The sequence below is a fragment of the Alligator mississippiensis genome, chromosome 16 (assembly GCF_030867095.1).
Source record: "Alligator mississippiensis isolate rAllMis1 chromosome 16, rAllMis1, whole genome shotgun sequence".
Classification (NCBI taxonomy): Eukaryota; Metazoa; Chordata; order Crocodylia; family Alligatoridae; genus Alligator; species Alligator mississippiensis.
The window spans coordinates 12,058,178-12,079,674 of record NC_081839.1 but is presented as its reverse complement, the minus strand read 5'-3'; the positions used below and the strand labels follow the sequence as shown (position 1 = coordinate 12,079,674).

The 21,497-nt window shown below is 47.3% G+C and overlaps 1 protein-coding gene across 1 annotated transcript in view; it reads left to right on the top strand.

The window, feature by feature from the left end:
* The first annotated feature begins 20,973 nt into the window (after nucleotides 1-20,973).
* The window catches only part of LOC102570306 (excitatory amino acid transporter 1), a 134,884-nt gene continuing 134,360 nt past the window's right edge, over nucleotides 20,974-21,497 (top strand). Inside the window, exon 1 of the mRNA XM_019491238.2 lies at nucleotides 20,974-21,142. The gene's annotated coding sequence lies outside the window, so the exon portion shown is untranslated. The remainder of the gene's footprint in view (nucleotides 21,143-21,497) is intronic.

Below are 21,497 nucleotides of genomic sequence, written 5' to 3'. Positions count from 1 at the left end.
CTGGAGAGAAAAGGACAGTGTAGAAAGGCATAATCCTTTCTTGTGTCTTCTCCAAGTTGTATAAGCATCTTTCACTAGGAGGCAAATGATATGCTTTTTGGCTCCTCTCTGCCTTTCTCCAGAACTGCTTTTGAAGGTGAGCCACTGCCTCCTGTATTTAACAGTCATTGGTAAAAAAAAAAAAAAAGCAAAAAAAAAAAGCAGCAAGTGGGGAAGTTTCTACCCTGCCGGGAACAAGGATCTAGGCTATACACCAAGCCTTACTTCTGTCTAAAGCACCAGCCATGTCACTGAGCTTGATACCCTCAAGCTTACCTTCCTTTTTCTGGCATATTGTTTTCTTTTGGCTGCCCAAGGGGCCAGGTTCAAACAGAGAGGTGAAACAGAGCTTGGTTAATGCATGGCCTGAAGCCTGGGTGCTTAGAGAACTGTGCTAGAAAGTTAGCAAGACATAGGTAGGCTTCTCTGGGTGAGGGGGGACTAGAACCTAGGTGTCCCATTTCTTGGGCTGACTATTAGAGCTAAAATACAGGAAGGCCCTCCTTTTCCTGCCCCATCTAACACCCATTAGACATGGGCTTTTGTCCAGCATAATTTGATAAATTACACATCCAGAATGGGCATATGTATGCAGCTACATACCTGCCCAGCCACTCTAGAGCTTACTGTATATGCTCAGTATATGCATGCATGCTTACACAGTCACACTGAAGGGGTAAAAAAATTACAAACTATGTAAGTGCCAAACAGTCCATTTACACAGCTGGAAAACTGTCATTTAAGTCCATAATGTAGAAAAGAACTCTTCCTTTAAGTGCTATAGGTTCAGGTGGCAACTGAACACAGGTTGTGTAGATCTAGCCCTTGCAGTGACTGAAAATGGAATCTGCACAGCTCCCATGCAAACGTGCTTGATTCTGCCAGGCAAGGTACCATGGCACCACAGTGGATCCCTCAAGTTACAGGGCAGATGGCACCAGGGTTCTTTTGTGTGGTTCTTGGCCACTGGGCTCAGGATGCTGGAAGGAAGGCTGTGATATTCCTATTGAGGAGGGGAACTGCATTCAAAGCAGAGAGAGGGATGGTAGAGCAACAAACGGCAGCAAGATGGGTGTTGCAAGGGGTCAAAATTTTAGTGCCAAGGTTTGATGTGATGAGGCAAGGGAGCTGTCATTCTCATTTTCTCATATGGGAGGGATGGAGAGATCCATTTCCCCACCTGAAAAGACAGTGAGTGGGTTGTCCTGGACTCCCAGGGCTTTCTGGGTCCCAGGTAATTGCAGTAGCAGGCGGGAGCAGGGGGTGTTGGGGCTCCCCTTGTCCCTCCCCCTGGGTGGTGTCAGTGTCTGCATGATCAATTAAATAGGTCTGTACAGAGACATTTCCTGTAAAGATCTGTGACAACTTCTCATGTATTATGGTAACCTGGTCCGTGCCAGAGACCCTATTGGCATCTCATTCCCTTTTGTACCTCAACTTAAGGATCTTGGTTTTGGCCTGGCACCGCAGTCCTGGCAGTGTCCTTGAACTGTTATGTCCACAGCGTTGTACTCATAGAAAGCCTGGTTGCAGTATATTGACTAGAGTGCCTGTTCCATAGTTTCATAGTAGCTAGGGTCAGGAGGGACCTGAACAGATCATCTCGCCTGACCCCCTGCCACAGGCAGGAATGAATGCTGGGTTCACAAGACCCCAGACAGGTGATCATCCAACCTCCTCTTGAATTTGACCAAGGTAGGGGCGAGGACCACTTCCCTGGGAAGTTGGTTCCAGATTTTGGCCACCCTAACTGTAAAATATTGCCTTCTGATCTCTAACCTAAACCTATTCTCCATCAGCTTATTACCATTGTTCCTTGTCACACCAGGTGGTGCTGGGGAGAAAAGGGATCTACCTATTTGCTGTTGATCTCCCCTGATGAGCTTGTAGGCAGCCACCAGGTCCCCCTCAGCCTCCTCTTGCTGAGGCTGAACAAGTTCCGGTCCCTCAGTCTCTCCTCGTAGGGCCTGTCCTGCTGCCCTCTCACCAAGTGGGTGGCCTCCTCTGAACCCTCTCCAGGCTGGCCACATCCCTTTTGAAGTGTGGTGCCCAATACTGGATGCAGTACTCCAACTGCGGTCTGATCAAAGTCACATAGAGGGGGAGTATCACCTCTTCGGACCGGCTTGAGATGCACCTTTGGATGCATGACAAGGTATGGCTGGCCTTGCTGGCTGCGGTCTGGCACTGGCGGCTCATGTTCATCTTGGAGTCAATAATGACTCTGAGATCCCTTCCCACCTGTGTGCTTTCAAGAAGGGAACTCCCCAGCCTGTATGTATGCTGTGGATTCCTTCTCCCAACGTGCAGCACCCTGCATTTGTCTACATTGAACCCCATCCTATTTTCATCTGCCCACTTTTGTAGTCTGTCTAAATGTAGTTGCAGCCTCTCTCTCCCTTCAAGTGTGTCAACCTCACCCCACATCTTAGTGTCATCAGCAAACTTGGACAGCATGCTTTCCACCCCCTCGTTCAAGTCGCTGATGAAGATGTTAAACAGTACAAACCCAAGGACCACGCCCTGGGGTACCCCACTGCTCACATCTCGCCAGGTTGAGTACAACCCATCCACCACTACTCTCTGGGCGCACCCCATCAGCCAATTTTTTACCCATCCAACTGTGTAGGCATCAATGCCATAGTCGCTTAATTTATTGATGTGGATGAGGTGAGAAACAGTGTCAAAGGCCTTCTTAAAGTCTAGAAAGATTATGTCCACAGCAACACCATCATCCAAGGATTTAGTCACCTGGTCATAAAAGGCAACCAGGTTGGTCAGGCAGGACCTGCCTTTGGTGAACCCATGCTGATTGCCCCTGAGCATGATCTCCCCTGCAGGCCCCCCACAGATGTGCTCCTTGATGATTCTCTCCAATATCTTCCCGAGCAGCAAGGTGAGGCCTACAGGCCTATAGTTACTTGGGTCCTCCTTCCTCCCTTTCTTGAAAATTGGGACCACATTAGCCTGTTTCCAATCCCCTGGCACCTGGCCAGATGACCACGAATGCTCATACAGCTGGCCCAAGGGCTCCGCGATGACCCCTACCAGTTCCCTCAACACCCTTGGGTGGAGGGCATCTGGACCTGCAGATTTAAAAATGTCTAGCCCTTCCAGAAGATCCCTAACTACATCTGTACTAACTGAAGGCCTGACAGAGCTATCCCCAAGATTGTCCCTACCGCTGGTAGGTGGGATATCCCGGTCCCTGTTCAAGAAAACAGAGGCAAAGAAACTGTTAAAAATATCAGCTTTCTTGTCTGGCATAGCCACAAGATTACCATTTGCATCTTGCAGGGGCCCTACATTGCCAGGTGCCCTCTTCTTGCTCCCAATGTACTTGAAAAAGGACTTTTTGTTCTCCTTAATCCTGGACGCTAGCCTGAGCTCCATCTCTACCTTGGCTTTCCTAATAGCCCTCCTACACGCCCGGGCTGAGGAGGAGTACTTCTCCTTGGTGATAGCCCCCGCCTTCCACTGGTTGTATGCCCCCCTTTCAGTCCTCAGGCATTGCTGAATGCCCTTGCTGAGCCAAGGGGGTTTCTGAGCACTCTTACCCCTGCTTGTTTCTCTCAGGGACTGTTATCCTTTGGGCCTGGAGGATCGCCCCTTTAAGGTACGACCATCCCTCATGGACTCCCATCTTCTCTACCTTCTGGGCCCTCAGTGCCTCCCCCATTAGTCTTCTAAGCTCATTGAAGTTGGCCCTTCTGAAGTCAAGGGCTTTAGCCTTGGTATAAGCCCTTGATGCCCTGCGTTGGATAGTGAAATCCAGCAGGTGATGATTGCTATTGCCCAGGTGGTCAAGGACCTGCAGTCCCCTCACCAGGTCATTCCCCCGTGGCCAAGACCAGGTCCAGCAAGGTGTTACCCCTAGTGGGGCTGTGTACTTCCTGGATAAGGTGAAGGTCCTGTAATACAGCCAGGAACCTACATGAGCAGTCAGACCGGGCTGTCTGCTCCTCCCAGCAAATGTCTGGGTAGTTTAGGTCACCCATGACAATAACATCCCTTGACCTAACCGCCTCCATAAGCTGACTGGAGAAGTCCTGGTCCAGCTCTTCCCCCTGGTTGGGTGGTCTGTAGTAGACACCCACCGTAAGGTCCCTTTTGCCACACACCCCTTGTAGTTTGACACATAGTGTCTCTGCCCGACCCTCCTCTAACCCGAAGCTAATCCTTGATGATGTGAGGTGCTCCTTGACATACAGTGCCACCCCCCCAACCTTTCCTCTCTGTCCTGTCTCTTCTATATAGTGTGTATCCCCAAATGCCCACCACCCAGTCGTAGGTAGGGTCCCACCAGGTTTCTGTGAGCCCTACTAAGTCCGGATTCTTACTCGCAATCAGGAGGCACAGTTCCTCCTGCTTACTCCTCATACTAGGAGCATTAGTGTAGAAGCACCTGAGGCCTCCTAAGGGTGTACGAGCCTTCCTCCCACTCCCAGGACAGTTGTGGCCCCCTACTCCCAGGACGTTGATGCTTACCTGGGCTTCCCTTCCTCTTGTCACCCTGCATGCTGGTGAAGCATCCTCTCCACTCGAAGCGGCCCCTTCCTCTGGCAAAGCTAGTTTAAAGCCCACCGTATGAAATCAGCCAACCTAGAGGAAAAGATATGTCTGCCTTTAGGGGAGAAGTGAAGCCCATCCCAGCCCAGCACGCCCTCCTTACAAAAACTTGGGTCGTTGTCAAAAAACCCAAAGCCTGCCTCGTGGCACCAGCTCCGAAGCCACCGGTTAACCACGTCAATGCAGGCCTTATGGCGTCTGTCCAGTCCACTTACTGGGAGAATGGAGGAAAATACCGCCTGGGCTCCCGTCTTCTTCAGTTGGTGTCCCAAGGCCTTGTCCTCCCCGATGTTATCTGGCTTGCCCTTGGATGCATCATTTGTACCCACATGGACCACAACCAGTGGGTAGTAGTCAGAGGGCTTGATGATTTTAGGGATGGTCTCTGTGATGTTGCGAATCCTCGCTCCGGGCATGCAGCAGACCTGTAGTGACCAGGGCTCCGAGTGACAGATTGGACCATCGGTTCCCCTCAGGATGGAGTCCCTAATGACCAGAACTTTGCGTCTCCTCCTCGGGGTGTGCCTCTTCTGAGCTGGTGATGTAGGTCGAGCGGCTTCAATTTCTCTGGGGACCTGTTCTTCTATCTCCTCCTCCAGCGGGGCCAGGGCCGCATACCTGTTCCCGAAGGGTGTCTGGGAAGCAGGCACAACAGTTGTGCGAGCTGCCCTGGCCTTGACAGGAACCTGCTGCCACTAATTAGTTGGGCGCTGCGCACGCGGGGTCTCTCCAGTGGATTCCTGTCCCTGCAGAGAACGGAAATACATATCAATTTCATCCTCCGCCGCCCGGATCCCCTGCAGCATGCTCACCTCGGCCTAGAGCTCTGCCACCTAACCCTCCAGAGCCTGAAGACGCTCACTGTTGGCTTATCTCATCACTCCAAATGACAAAAACAATACCAGTTTAAGCCACATTTGGAATATTCTCATTATTATATGTATTCATACCCTTTAAAGGATTCAGCTGCCAAATGCTAACACTGAGCATAATCTGGCCAAATGTGTGCAGATTTTTATGATGACAATAAAAGGCACATCCATGACTCCAACCTGACCCATATGCTAGATTGCAATCCCCTGCTCCAGTGAATGCATGGAGGCACTCTACCTTCTAAATAAAACATCTGTAAATCTGAAAAAAAGTTGTCAGAGGGCAGTAAATATTTTCTCAAATATTATTGTCTAAAACGTTTTGACTAAATTTCCTAAATAAATCCAGATTCTGTGGTAAATGACCAGCATGGAAAATTTCAGCCCAAATCACTATTACCATGCAAAGTTATAAACAAGTGAAATGTAGGTCTTATCATGGAAGCTTCAGAGAACTTTCACCATAAGTTTCACCTGTGTATCTAATAAAAGTATGATAATATTCTGATGCCAGTGTGACCTAGTTAGAAATACAGCATTAGAATTTTTCCCCTTTTTATCATTAAAGAACATCTTGTTTGGACTCAAGAGCTACAGGGACATTTTTAGCTATAAGTAACTCCATGAAGTTTACAATCGTCAGGCTTTAAGTGCAAGTAATATTATGCTCCCTAGCAATGTTCTAGTTAGAGTCCAAAGTTAATGGCATTGTTCAAATTACAGGAACAATAGCAATTTCAATCCCACCAGGGTTCTTAAGCCAGATCCTGATTTAATCCATCTGGTATAAAATTAGAGTAACTCTGCTGATTTAACTTGAATTATTCTCTTTAAAGCAGGGTAAGTTAGATCTTTCAGTTTTCTGATTCCAATAAAAAGTGAGCTCCGTCTACCTTTAAAATGATTCCCGTTACCTTTGACTTCTAGAAATTAATTACAAGAGACAGCTCCTTGCCACAAGCTTGGTCTCATTGGTTTTCCTAGAATCTATTTTGGGAATAGGCTATTAAGACACTATAAAAACCATGCTTTCAGATTAGACTCTTGTTAGGAGGTCAGCATTTCCAAGGGGGCCTAACCTAGAAGTCACTGTGACTTTGACAAATTAAATTTTTTTCCTCAGGGAAGCTTATAATAAAAGCTCTTTAGACTTTCTCCTGATCAGACTTTGTAGCTGTGAGGAGATCAGACCTTGAAAGCCTTGAGGGGGCGTGGGGGGTTCTTCTCATTAGTGCGATAGTAATACTACTACTTAGCACTTTTTATCCTTAAGTGTTTTATGTAGACGTATGTCCTTTTTACAGCTGAAGAAACAGACGCTAAGGCAAAGTTACTTTTCCATACCCCTGTAGGAAGTCAGTAACAGAGACAATCGTAAGTGGCACCTTATGTGTCCCATGGCAACTGTCTCCTTTTCACATGCATTTTAATTGATACATTGTTAGTACAAGAATTCAGGGGGGTAGCAGGTGGTGTTTGTACAGTGCCTAGAATAATACAGCATGTACTGTGCAACTACAATACAGACAAGCCAAAAAAAGAAACTGGGGATAGAAAATAGGAGTCTGTGGGCCCATTTACATGTGCATTAATGCACCATTGTTACTACACATTAAGTTTAGTACGTATAATAATAGGAACTAACTCAATGCTCAGTAAACGATACAACTGCTCAGTACTGCTGGCGCATGGTTTTTTAGTGACACTAATGCATGGTAGACTAATTCTACTGCGTATTAGCACAGCTTTTGCCATAACTTGCTAATGTGCAGTAGAATGAGACTACTGAACATTTAGAGTTTCATGTAGACACACCCTATATTCCTCATTTTGTGCCCTATCCACTGTATTGTGTTACCTCCCAAAGGAACAGAGATATGGTATACTACTGTGTTTGTTCATTTTTCTATAGAAACAGGCAGGTAGACACTTACCAAGTATAAATAAAATGGACAACTTATTTTATGATTAAAGGTTCCCAGTCTTTAAAATGATCAAATATATGATTCTTAATTCAGATTATGAAACCCAGAAGTGTTTTATAAATCCAAGCTCAGAGAACACCAATACTGTAAAAACACAACTTCCCCCTCATATTGATAATTTAAACACTAGCTGACTGGGCAGATGTCAGTTGGCCACAGACTTAAGTGATCTTAATTTTTAATCGTTTCTACTTGCTGGGATTGTGGCTGGGCACTGTTGGTGCCTGCCACTTTAAGGGCTGAGCCAAGCAGCCTGCAAGTGCTTGATTGCGGCAGCCATTTTAGATCCCTGGCTGCCTGTACAAACAGAGCAGTTGCTGCTGGCAGGCCAGGCAGAAACATCACCTTCCTGCAAGGCTGCATGTAACATCCTGGCAGTAAGGGCAGGAGCTGTAGGGGATGGTTTGAAGGCTCTTGGTCCCGGGCATGACCTAAAATTGCACGCTGCCAGGAGCGGGTGGTCTGGTGGGGCTCCCAGTGTCACAAGAGTCCCCAGGAAATGCCAGGCCAGTTACCACCCTGGTGAAAGGTGGGTAGGGGCACCTCAACCCCAGCCCTCACCTTCAGGTGTGCTATTTGAATCATCTGATCCAGGGAAGGCCAGGTACGCTTCAGGAAGTGTCTGAGCCTGCTGGGGGGAGAGACCATGTGGGTCAGGCATGCTTCATGAAACACCTGAGCCGGGAATGGGGGACCCAGATCCCTGAGTGCAGGACTCACCTGGTCAATGCTGGGGCCAGGACCGGAAGGGTCAAAAGGGCCAGGGGCCCACCATGAGGGACACCCATATAGAGTGAAGCAGCTCGGGGTCCCAGCTGGTCTGAGATGGGGCCAGGGCTTATAGGGAAGCCGAAGGTCCCATGGAAGGGGCCACAGCTAGTCGGTGAAGGGGATGGTTGAGTCAACTGCCTGAGATGCCATCTGCAAGGCTTGGGCTGTAGTGTAGGGAAGGAATGGAGCCTCAGATAGCAACCCCTGGCATTGGGAAAAAAAATGGGCAGCCTCTCGCCTAATTAACACCTCAGTTATGTTCCATCAAGGCGTGGCAGGAGAGACAGGTGGGCAGCATGCCCAGAGGCAGGTGGGGAAGCTAGCACTGTGGCTAGTCAGGGAGCCCCACTTTGCCACAGGGATCATGCCATCATTAAGCCATGGTGTGTTCATTACATCAGTACTTACTTCTTATTGGACTGACTACAAGGTACAGGCAACTATGAAGTCACTCTCACATCACACCTAGTTGGTGTGTGCAAAGGCACAGGCCCCCATAAGCTCATCATTTCAATTAATTTCTGCATGAAGGCCTAATATCAGTAGTCCTCCGTGTGGCTTACTGGTACAGCAGCTACAGCTTGAGGAATATGTATATCTAGTGATAAACTTCATTTTGTCATTGTAGCCTCCATTTTGGATTAAGACACCTGTTTTGTTTTATTTCAGTCAGTTATCCTGTTCAGGAAAGGACAGTCTTGTTTGCTGAAGAATGATCTCTAACTCTTCCATGGGGATCTGCCAGTAGGTAAGACAATGGGTTCTACCAAGAAACTAGAAGAGGGAAAGGACCAGCATAATAAGGGAGTAAATCACATGAAAAACATAGATGATATTTAGAATGGGTCATTGAGAAGAAGTTTCAGTTTGTCATCCAAGAAAACAGAGGTCAGGGAGACAGAGGCCAGAATGGACAGAATAGAATCATAGAAAATGAGGGTTGGCAGGGACCTCAGGAGGTCATCTAGTCCAACCCCCTGCTCAAAGCAGGACCATCCACAACTAGATCATCCCAGCCAAGACTTTGGTCTAGCTGGGTCTTAAATACCTCCAAGGATAGGAGATTCCACAACCTCTCTGGGTAACCTGTTCCAGTGTTCTACTGCCCTCCTAGTGAGAAAATTCTTCCTAATATCTAACCTAAACTTCCCTTGCTGAAACTTGAGACCGTTGCTCCATGTTCTGTCATCTGCCACCACTGAATATCGTCTAGGTCCGTCCTCTTTCAAACTTCCCTTCAAGTAGCTGAAGGCTGCTATTAAATCCCCTCTCTGTCTTCTCTTCTCTAGACTAAATAAACCCAATTCCCTCAGCCTCTCCTCATAAGTCATGTGCCCCAGCCCCCTAACCATTTTTGTTGCCCTCTGTTGGACTCCTTCCAATTTATCCACATCCTTTCTCTGGTGGGTGGCCCAAAACTGAACACAGTACTCCACCAGAGGGGCCTCACAAGTGCTGAATAGAGGGGAATAATCACCTCCCTTAATCTGCTTTCAACATACCTACCAATGCAGCCCAGTATGCCATTAGTCTCCCTTGGCAACACAGGCATGCTGTTGGCTCATATTCAGCTTATTGTCCACTGTAACCCCCAGGACCTTTTATGCAGAGCTGCTGCCCAGCTCCCAGGCTGTACTGGTGCATGGGATTGTTCCATCCTAAGTGCAAGACTTAGCACTTGGCCTTATTGAACTTCATGAGATTTCTTTTGGTCCAATCTTCCAATTTGTCTAGGTCTCTCTCAAGCCTAGCCCTAGGCTCCAACATATCTACTACTCCCTACAGCTGGGTGTCATCTGTAGACTTGATGAGGGTGTACTCTATGCCATCTTCCAGGTTGTTGATGAAGATATTGAACAAAACCAGACCCAGGACTGACCCCTGGGGCACTCCACTTGATACTGGCTGCCAACTAGACATTGAGCCATTGATTACTGCCATCTAGGCCTAATGATCCAGCCAGTTTTCTATTCACCTTACAATCCATTCATTACACCTTACAATCCCATCCTTACTTAGCTTGCCTGCGAGCATGTTGTAGGAGACTATCAAAAGCCTTGCTAAAATTAAGGTATACCACATCTACTGGTCTCCTTACATCCACAGAGATGGTCATCTCATCATAAAAGGCAATCAGGTTGGTCAGGCATGACTTGCCCTTGGTGAATCCATGCTGACTGTTCCTAATCACCTTTGTCTCCTCCAAGTGCTTAGAAATGTACTGCTTAAGGATCTACTCCATGATTTTTCCAGGGACTGATGTGAGACTGACTGATCTGTAGTCGCCTGGATCCTCCTTTTTCCCTATCTTAAATATGGGAACTATGTTTGCCCTTTTCCAATCATCTGGGACCTCTCCCAATCACCATGAGTTTTCAAAGATGATGGTCAGCAGCTCTGCAATCAAATCAGCCAATCCCTCAGCACCCTTGGGTGCATCCCATCCTGCTCCATGGGCTGGTATATATACAGCTTTTCTGAATAGTTCCTAACCTGTTCTTTTGCCACTATTGGCTGCTCACCTTCTCCCCAAATTGTGCTGCCAGGTGCAGTAGTCTGGGAGCTGCCCTTGCCTGTAAAGATTGAAGTAAAAAAGGCATTGAACACTTCAGCCTTTTCTGCATCCTCTGTTGCTGGGTTGCCTCCCCTATTCAGTAAGCGACCCACACATTCCCAGATCGTCCTCTTGTTACTGACATACTTGTAGAAACCCTTCTTGTTATCCTTCACATCCTTTGCTAGCTGCAACCCCAATTGTGTGTTGGCCTTCTTGACTTCATCCCTGCATGCCTAAGCAATACTTTTAGACTCCTCTCTAGTTTTTGTCCAACTTCCCGCTTCTTATAAACTTCCTTTTTGTGATTTTTGTTTTTTGAGTTTTTTTTGTTTGTTTACTGAAGAGCTCCCTGCTAAGCCAAGTTTGTCTTCTCCCATACTTGCTAGTGTTCCTGTGCCTCACGATGGCTTATTCCTGCACCCTCAGCAAGGCTTCTTTAAAGAGTAGCCAGCTCTCCTGGATTCCTCTCCTCCTCAGACTGGCTTCCCAGGGGATCCTGCCCATGAGTTCCCTGAGCAAGTAGAAGTCTAAATTTTCTGAAGTTCAGGGTTCATACTCTGCTGCTTTCCGCCTTTCTTCAGTATCTTTAACTCAATCATCTTGTGGTCGCTGCTGTCCAAGTTGCCATCTACTAGTACATTTCTCACCAATTTTTCCCTGTTTCTGAGCAACAGGTCAAGAAGAACATGGCCCCTAGTTGGCCGCTTCAGCACTTGTACCAGGAAGTTGTCCCCAGTGCTCTCCAAAAACTTCCTGGATTGCCTCCCAGCAGATGTCGGGATGATTGAAGACTCTTATGAGAACCAGGGCCTGTAATTGGGAAATTTCTGCTAGCTATTTGAAGAAAGCCTCATACACCACTTTCTCCTGGTCTGGTGGTCTATAGCAGACCCCCACTACAACATCACCCTTGTTGCTCTCTCCTCTAACCTTAACCCAGAGACTTTTTCAACAGGCCTATCTCCAGCTTCATACCAGAGCTCTGAGTAATATTATGGCCCTTTTTTTGTAAAATCCAACTCCTTCTCCTCTTTGCCCCTTCCTGAACAGTTTATACCCATCTATAATAATGCTCCAGTCATGCAAGCCCCCACCAAGTCTCTCCAATCATGTCATAGCTCTGTGAATGTGCAAGGGCTTCCAGTTTTTCCTGCTTATTTCCCAGGCTCTGTGCATTCATGTACAGGCACCTAAGGTAATTAGTCGATTGCCCTGGCAACAGAGCAGGTTGGCAGATGAATCCCTCCGTCCCCTGCAGAAGGGAGTCTCCAACCAGCACCACCCATCACTACTTCTTCCTGGCAGTGGAGCTCCATATCTATTCTCCAGATGGACTGCTACAGGTGGAGATAAAGATTTCAGCTTGCTGCCAGAGGTCACAGACTTCCAGCTTCCACCTTCCTGGGATTCCACGTTCTCTCCCTTTCTCTTAGTGCCACGTCTGGCAGTTCTTCCTCCATAGTCAGCATCAGGTCTCCTTCAGCATCAAATCAATTAACTCTTCATGGCGGAGGATGCTTTGGAGTCTCACCACCTCCTTCTGTAGCTGTCTTGCCTGTTTCCTGCAAGACACCATGAGGAGGCACTGCTCGCACCACAGGCACTCCCCCACCTGGCCGTCACTGGAAGGAACCTACAAGCCACAGTCCCCACAGTGTCAAACCTGAACCTGGGTGGAAGCCTCAATGGTGAGTGGTTCTGTCTGGACAGAAACCTCACAGGTGCAAACAGAGACAGTGGCAGTGGCTCTACCATTGTGACATCCTCCAGCCATTTCCCTGGGTCTCTTAATCAGCTTCTTCTTTCTTTCTGTCCTCCTTCCAAGCAAACTTTCCCTAGCGAACTTGCCTGGGAGCTGGCCTGTTCACTGTTCTTTGGCCCCAAAGGGTCCTTTTCCCTTGCTTCCTCACACCAAGCTGAAAGGCTCTTCCCACAAGGGGGCTGGAGGCAGAGGAGGCAAACTGACCTGCAAACTGTTTGCCCTATTTGCTGCCCCTGTTTGCTCACTCCCCGGTCACTCAAGGAGTCTTCTTTTATACTCTGCTGGGTCTGGATTGGCTCTGCCCCCTCATTAGGGCTTCTGTCAGGCACAGGCAGCAATCACTCAGCCATCATGATTGTGGTACTTAAAGGACAGTGGATCCCACAGCAAGAAGAGAAGGAGGATATTAATAATATCTACACGTTGGAGGAAGCCATTGGACTCCATCCAAAGTTTTTCCTATATTAACAGTCTGAAGTAGGAAAAATTGGCAGAAAGACAAGAGTTTTCGTTTATATTGAGATGGTATAACCCAGTTAGGGAATTACCTTTCCCTTGGGATACAGATGGAGCAGCCAATCCTTTTACAGAGCGTATGAGTTGGTTGGGTTGAAACAATTTTCATAATTGTGTTTATAGGACCTGAAAATGTGACTCATAGCTAAAAAACTGAGACACCTCTGTGCCAAGGCTAAGTATCTGATGGATATATAGGTGGGACATCTGGTTCTGAGCTTCTGCAAGGGCTAATGACCCAGGATTAGGATCCAGACAAAGGATGTTCTCCAGAAATAGCAATTGGGTGAACTCAAATTGGGGGACAGCACCAAAGTGATCCCCAAAGAATGATCCTAGTTATCTGGCATTTTTGTCCAACTGAAGACGGGACACATTTGGGCAAACTATTCAGGGGCCATGCTCTTGGGAATGAAAAATGCACCATGCAGGCTAATATGAGGTTACTTCTACCTATCCAAATAATGTCATGCCATGGGTTTCTTCAGCAATGCCTGCTCAACACTTCTGTTTCCTAGATCTATGACAAGATTATGATGATCATTGGCTACCACCTTTGCCTTGTCTGGTAAATGAACAAGCCCAGGTCTACATCCTCTCACTGTCCCCGCACGTCGGCTTAAGAACTTATGTAAAGCCACAGGCAATTGTGAGACCATTGCATCATTACGTTTTAATTTGCTGGGATAAGGTCAAGACTGAGGCTATTGTGAGGTCGCTGGTTTGGCATGTATTGCTTAGCAAACTGAAGTCAATGCAAAGCGCTTTGGAAGGTAAGTAGCTCAAGACTTTTAGCTTATTAAACAGATCCTAAGACACAAGTCCTTGGGAGGTACTAGCTTAATTCCAGTGGCTCAGCAGGTAGTGGGCCTTGAAGTTACTTAGCACCTCTGACCTGGTATATGTTCCAAGGCACCAATCTTCAAAAGGCAAATGGCTCAGTAACTTTTGCATAATCTTTTTCAAAACCTTTCCAGTTTCTTACATTTGAAGAGTCAGTAGAGACGGTTACTTTTTTTTGAGTGGTGCAACAAGGTGAAGAAGGGAACCCTGTTACCTGGTGACTGAATGGGGGTCATGGAAAGGACAAGGGAACTCATTTGCCTGAAGGGGGAAAGGGGTTAGAGAAAGGGCAAGGTTGATAACTGACTGAACCCAGCTGACAAGCAACAGCACACCAGGAGGAAGCAAAGAAGATTAAAGCAAATGTGACTGCCAACCACACTAAAATGCAAGCACCCAGAGAAAGAGCTTTGCCGTCCGGGCACCAGAAGACAGAAGCAGAACACGGAGAACAACAAGATGAGGCAGGACCATGTAAGACCCGGGGAATCGCAAATCCCTTGTCGACTGGTGAGAAGTGGGAATACTTACCCAAGGGGTCGGGGGTGGCGAAGACTGCTGAAGACGGGTCCAGGGAACCTATAAGGAAAAAAGAGATTAGAAGAGTCAATAAGCATGAGGAAACACCGGCAACTTGCATGAATAATGAAGAAACTGTGTCTTGGTTGGGGTTTGCAAGGTCAGTTCATTATTATTTGTAATCATTTATTGGGTAAACACCTAGCCGGGTGGCCAATGATTGTATACCTCACTTAGAATAAGAATGATTCCCTTTCTCTCATCTCAGGCCATGGCAGAAGAGCTCTGAGTGAGGCCAGGGAGCTCCATCTTCCCTCCCACAAGTGATAATAGATTATACTATTGATTTTTCTTGAAGCATTTTTAAATCTACTTTTATTTTATTGCTCTGCTAAGTAAACAAACCAGTAAGGATAGAATTCTATTTCTTCCTGGTCATCTAAAATAGCATCTTTTTTTAATTGCCTACATGATACTTTTGGCATATGCAGGTAGAGATTTCTATTCCTAGGTACATAAGACTGTGCACATAGATGATTATTTTATACGCATATACCTGGGCAATGCACCAGTAACAAAATAGTGGGTGAGAACCCTTCATTGTTTAAGCCCCAATGACCAACTGCCTAGGGAACCCAGAAACTAGGTACCAGCTCCCTCCCTCTCCCAGGTTTGGGCATGTTTCTCTATGATGCTCAACCTCTGGGCTCTAGTCACCACACCACAGGTCAACCACTACCTAGGGGTCCCTTTCTATTGGTCCTTTATAAAAATGAATCTCTGCCCCTTCCATTTAATATAGTCATCAAAAAAAATAGGAGGGCAATACAGGGGAGAAGTTTCTGCCTCACTGGGAGCAAGTTTCCAGGCAAGAACCCAGGGTCTCCTTCCTACTGAAACAGCAAATTCACTGGGGCTATGAACACATGTAACACTAAGATTGGTTTCAATGCAGCTTAAATCTGAAGCAGACAGATGTACAAGCCTATTAAACTTGCTTCTGGGCGTCCCTCATGGTGGGTGCTCTGGCCGTTAAAATTGCCTGGAACAGTTCAAATACATACCTTGAAAGTCAAGTGCTCTTGTGAATGAGGTCAGTGTTATGGTGACACCAAACTTTTTATGACACGGGGCTGGTTGGTCTTCTAAGCATCTGACACTGCATCATTTCTGCCCCCACTTCCCTTCCCCCCTGTTGCTGTAATTGGCCATTCTGGTTTGAGGACAAACTCTACTGCCCCCTTCCCTGCCCAATTTTTTTTTTGTAGGTACTTTTTATCAATGAGCTCCCTTGCACTGTTTGTTCAATAAAAGCTATCTTTCTAACAACCAACCATATCCTCATTCCCTAGTCAGTCGCAGCTCCTCATCCTGGCCCCCAGTCCTTTGGAACCCAGAAGCATAGGTCTGGTACTCCCATCCTCCTGCATACCCTAAGTCAGGCAGGCATACTGCAGAGTTTGATCAGGTACAGGCTATTGATCTTTACTAAACTCATGCTTCTGAGAGAAGGGAAAGCAGAAAAGTGAAAATGACCCCAGCCACTGGTTACCCACCCCCTGGAGACCTCAAAGCAGAGTACCAGTGCTCTCTTCTCACTCACCCACTGCAAGAGTTTCCAGGTATGCTCACTTCCACCTCCTGGTGTTGAAACCACAGCACTTCAATGTATAAATGGTGACTCTTCTATCTGGAATGCTGGGCACTGTTGTGCGGATACCTCTGATGCATGACGATTGTGAACTGGTTCCAAATCAGTGAGACTTCGCTATGGTTCAAGATACCATACTTGAGGTACTTGTGTGTGTCCACACCCTGAGCCACACACTCTCAGGGTTGTTCCTTTTCTCCTGGTCCACATACTTCCAAAAGGTGGCCTACTCCACCCTCACTCTGAGCTGCCAACCTCCCTGCACTCTTCTCCCTCTCAGCAGTGGCCCCCTTTCTAGGACCTTTGGCCACACAGGCCCTGGCCTCACCTCTAGGCCAGTGAGAACCCCAGGCCCACTGATTCTGGGCATCCCTCATGGTGGGTGCTTCAGCCATTTTGACCCTCCTGGTCCTGGCCCCAGCACTGATCAGTTGAGGGTGCCTCAAGTCAGTCTAGCCCGCTCTCTCTTGTAGAGGTCCACCTTCTCGAGCCTTATTACAGGGTTACCCACCCAGTTGTGGGGGCTGGGGTTATAAGGCGCCCCTCCTCACCTTTCACCAGGGTGGTAACTGGCCTGGCATTTCTGGGGGACTGTTTCACCATGAACAGCCCCACCAGGCCACCCAACCCTGGCGAGATGCAGTTTCCAGTCATACCCAGCACCAGGAGCCTTCTGCCATCCCCACAACTCCTGCCCTTACCTCCACGGTGTTCCTGAGGAGCAGCTCAGCCAAATGCTATCTCCTGAGCTGCCAGCAGCACACTGCTGCCCCAGCCTGTGTGTGCTGCATCCTAAAATGGCCTAACAAGCACCTGCCAGCTGCCTGCCTCCAGCCATTAAAGTGGCAGGCACTCACAGGTGCACTGCCACAGTGGCTTTTTAAGAAAAGCCTTCTTAAAGCTGAAGCCTGAGGCAGAGACCTTACATAGCCCTCCAGAGTCACCAGCTACCCAGGAATGTATAAGCATGGGTCTGGGGGGTCCAAGCAGTGCCCCCCCCCCCCCCCCCCCCCCCCGATCTAGCCACCTCTCTACAGTCTAACAAAGCCCTGGCAGCCCCAGAGCACCCAGTCACCTGAGAACCCAAAAGCAGGGATCCAGGGAGAACTTGCCCCTACACAAACACCTGGACCCTCCCAGTCATGGCACCACCATACAGATTTCAGTGAAATGCAGGAATAGTATTTATTGAACTCAATTGCTCTTTATTTGAATTCACTATTAGTCAGTCAGCCAGTCCTGAGGCTGCACTGACCATTGAGGCGTCACTGATGTAGCAGTAACTTTCCTCCATTCTTCCCAGTCTTTTGCAACCTTTGTACAATCAGTCAGTTATAATCCCATCCAGTCTTTGATGTTAATTGTCCACCTTGTCCTAGGTCATCTTCTTCATCCATCCATAGCACCCTGCAGGATGGTGTTGGCAAGGGTGCTGGGCCTTCTTGTTACATATCCAAACCACTCCATCTTTCTTCTTCTTATCATTCCAAATAAGGGTTCATATTTACCAACTTCTTGTCCAATCTGATTTTTCATAGACTCATCTGTTCTATGTGCACAGTAGGGTATGCATCACATTTCTGAAGCATGTGATTTCTGAAGCATCACATTTCAAAGGTCTCGATTCACTTGTCCAGTGCCCTATTGAGTGTCCAGGTCTCACAGCCATAGAGAGTTGTTGAAATGACAACAGCATATAGTAGGTGGAGTTTCATTTTCATTGTGATGGTGCTGCTAGTCCAGATTTTCTTCAGCTCTGCTATTTGTCCAATGGTGATTGCTGTTCTTGTTTTTATTTCTTTTTCTGATGTAGCATTTTCTTTGATGATTGCTCCAAAGTATTTAAAGTGTTACTTTTTCTAGTTTCTCACTACCAATTTTTATTAATGCATCATCGTTGCTATTGGCTGATGTTATCATTATTTTCCTCTTCTCCACTCTAATTTTCATTCCATATCTCTTTGCAGCCTTATGCAGCCTTTCTGTTATTTCCTTCAGTTCTTTTGCAGTTCCAGCTATTAGACTAATGTCTTCAGAAAAATGAAGGTTGTTAATTTCTCATCCTCCAATGAACACTGTTCCTATGTCAGGTCTCCAGGGATAAATTAAATAAACATGATGAGAGAAGCAACCTTGGTATACTTCTACTGATGTTGCAAACCACTCCACAATGTTGCTGTCAAGCAGGACTCCACTACTTGTATTGTAGTAGAGTTTTTCCATAAGACTTATCAGTGTGGGACTGATGTTATGCTTCTTCCTTGTCAGCCAAAGTACTTTTCACCAAACCCTGTCAAAAGCTTTTCTAAAACCTGTGAAATTATGATGGAGTTCTTTTTGGTGGTCGCAGTACTTTTCGCATAGGATTCTAAATTGAAGGTCTGTTCTATGGTGCTCCTTCCACAACTGAAACCAGCTTGTTCTTCTGCTAATACAGTTTCTATTTGTGGCTTGAACCTGTTTAATATCTAAGAAGCACCTTACTTGGATGACTGATGAAGCTAATGGTGTGGTATGGTACACTGGTGTAGATTCCCCTTCTTTGGGGTAGGGGTTATCATTAATTTGGCCACTGCATTGGCCAGGTTTTCCTGTTCCATATCATATTGCAAATTTTGTGCACTATGTCAATTGTCTTGTTCCCTGTTTTTAATAGTTCTGCACCTGCAGAACCTCGTCCAGGCCAGTTGCTTTTCCACTTTCCATGCTTCTGATAGTTTCTTCTACTTCTTCTCTTGTGATATCTAAGCTTTTATCTTCTTCTACAGTTCCAGATCCTCCTTTCTCTAGTTAAGATTACTTCTGGGTCTGCTCTGCTATTGTGACTATACAGTTCTTTCACATGCACCTTTTGTGTATTGCACTGATTTCAGTAAACAAGTCACCATTTTTGTTCTCTATGGCCGTGTGTAGACGAAACAAGGGGCATGTGTTTACAACACTTTAAAGTGGGTTAAATGCTTTTGCAGTGCTTTAATGGTGTTGGTGTTTGCACACCTCAATGCCGTATTGCGCAGTAATTCCAGCCGCTGTAGCAAATTTGGCAGCGTAATGCGCCTTATATGACTTGGGGCACAGCAAACTAAAACTCCTCTGAGGAGTTTTAATTTGCTGCCCTACAGCTGCAGAGCGAAGCACCGGGCTCCATGCAGCTTAGGGGCTCTGCAGGAAGGCCATGCAGGAAGCCTGGCAGTATCCCGGGAAGGCGGGCTCTGCCCAAGAAAAGCGGTGAGCCTGATCTTTTTTATTCTTCCCCCTGGAGTCTGCCTGCCTGCCTGAGCTGTGCAGGGGCCCAGTGCTTCCCTCTGTGGTTGCATTGCCCACTGGGACTGCCCAAGCCAAGTGCCTGTGGGCAGGTGCCGTCTGCAGCGGGGAGGAGGGGGGAACAACGCCGCTGCTGTGGAAGGAAGCACCCCCAACTCCACCCCCCAGCCCAGGGACTGCTCCACCTACTGGCAGCTTGCCCTCCCCTCCCCACCCCACTGCCAGAGAGGCAGGTAAGTTCAGGTGTGTGCATGGCATGGGGGTTTAAAAGGGCCCTAAATTGAAGCGGTGTTCTTAAAAACCCACCACTTCAATTTAGGCCCCTTGTTTTGTCTACACACACCCTATTGCATTTGTTCTTGCTTGATCCATCTTGGCTATCTTTTTCAGGTTCTAAAAAACTGTCTGTATTCAGAGCCTCTTTGAATCACTTCCAATCTGTTTAGGATCCAGTTCTCTTTCACTTTCCTTATATCATTTATCACTTTTTTGGTTGCATCTCTGTATTGGAGGCTACTATAGTCTAGTTGAAAGCATTTACCAAATTCCAAATCAGTGACAATCTTGGAATAGTTCAATTGTTATGTGTATTCAAACTCTGTGATGAACCATAGAGTCATAGAAATATAGAAAAGTAGGGCTGGAAAGAACCACCAGAGATCATCTGGTTTGGCTTTCTGCTTAAGGCAAGATCATCCCTGTCCAAACCATCCCATACCAGCCTCTGTCTAACCCATTGCAAAAACTATGCAGACCAACCCTGTTGCACATATACAAAGTATATTACCCGAAGACACCAAAACTACTCTAACCTGCCATAGGTAAAGCTGTAGGATGAGTTACCCACCATTACAGGGGTTGTTAAAATGCACTCAAGACTATTACCCCATGCTCCTCATCCATGTGGGCATGAACAACGCAGCCAGAGGTAACCCTGACCAGGTCATGAGTGACTACAGGGCTCTGGAGGCTGGGCTCAAGGAACTAGCAGCTCAATAGGGCTCTGAGAAGCTTTGGTCCCTGATTCGATTCGGTGGAGATTCGGCCCGATTCAGTGGCCAAATCTCCAAATCCGAATCGAATCAGAGGACACTCTCTCCAATCGAAACGGAACCCTCCAAATCAATTCGGAGAGATTCGGAATGATTTGGTGATTTGGACATAAAAACATTTAAAGCTGTTATACCTCTAGATAGCAGGTGGCTCGTGAATGCTGAGATGCTGGGGTGCATGGAGGAATGCAGGGGGCTCCCCAGCGCACTCGGCAGCAGACCCAGAACTGGACCAAAAGCACTTCCGGTCCACTTCTGGGTTAGCCACTAAGCATGTGGAGGGCCCCCCCGCAGGATACTATCTGCCTCACCATCACAGCATTCATGAGCTATACTGGTACCTCGAGGTATATAGAAAAAGCTTGTAAAGCTGTGTCTATGTCCGAATTGCTGATTCTCTGAATCAGCATCGAACCTTCAGATTCAGATTTGGCTGAATTGAATCAGGGACAGTGATCTGAATCAACAAATCAAATCACTGTCCCTGATTCGGGATGAATCCAAATTGAATAGGGCCTGCTTCTCACACCCCTAGGGTTCAAGTAGTTTTATCTTCTGTGCTCCCTGTTCCAGGCCACAGACCCAGGAGGGAAGGCTGCATGGAAGAGGTTAACAATGAGCCTCAGACAGTGGTGTCACCACGAGGGGTTTGGTTTCTTCAACCACACATACACTTCAGAGAGAGAGAGAGAGAGAGAGAGTGGACTTCAAGGACAAGATGGAATTCACATCACGCGGAGAGGTAAGGCCCAGTTCTCAGCCAGGATGGCTGATCTACTAGACAAGTCTTTAAACTGACTTTGCTGGGGGACAGGGAAACTCCAAGTGGAGCATGCCCAGGGACTGGCACACAGGAAAGCTCCCTTGTGGAGGACACTAACACAGCTGTCTTTGAAAATACTAACCAAACAGTTCTCCCACAGTGTCTCAGGAAATCAAGGGTGTCAGTTGGGGGCCTCAGCTGCCTATACACCAATGCCAGGAGCATGGGGAACAAGCAGGAGGATCTAGCCCTCCTGCTCTCTAGTGGGCAATATGACCTGGAAGGGATCATGCAGACCTGGTGGGACCCCTTGCATGATTGGAGTGTAGCCATA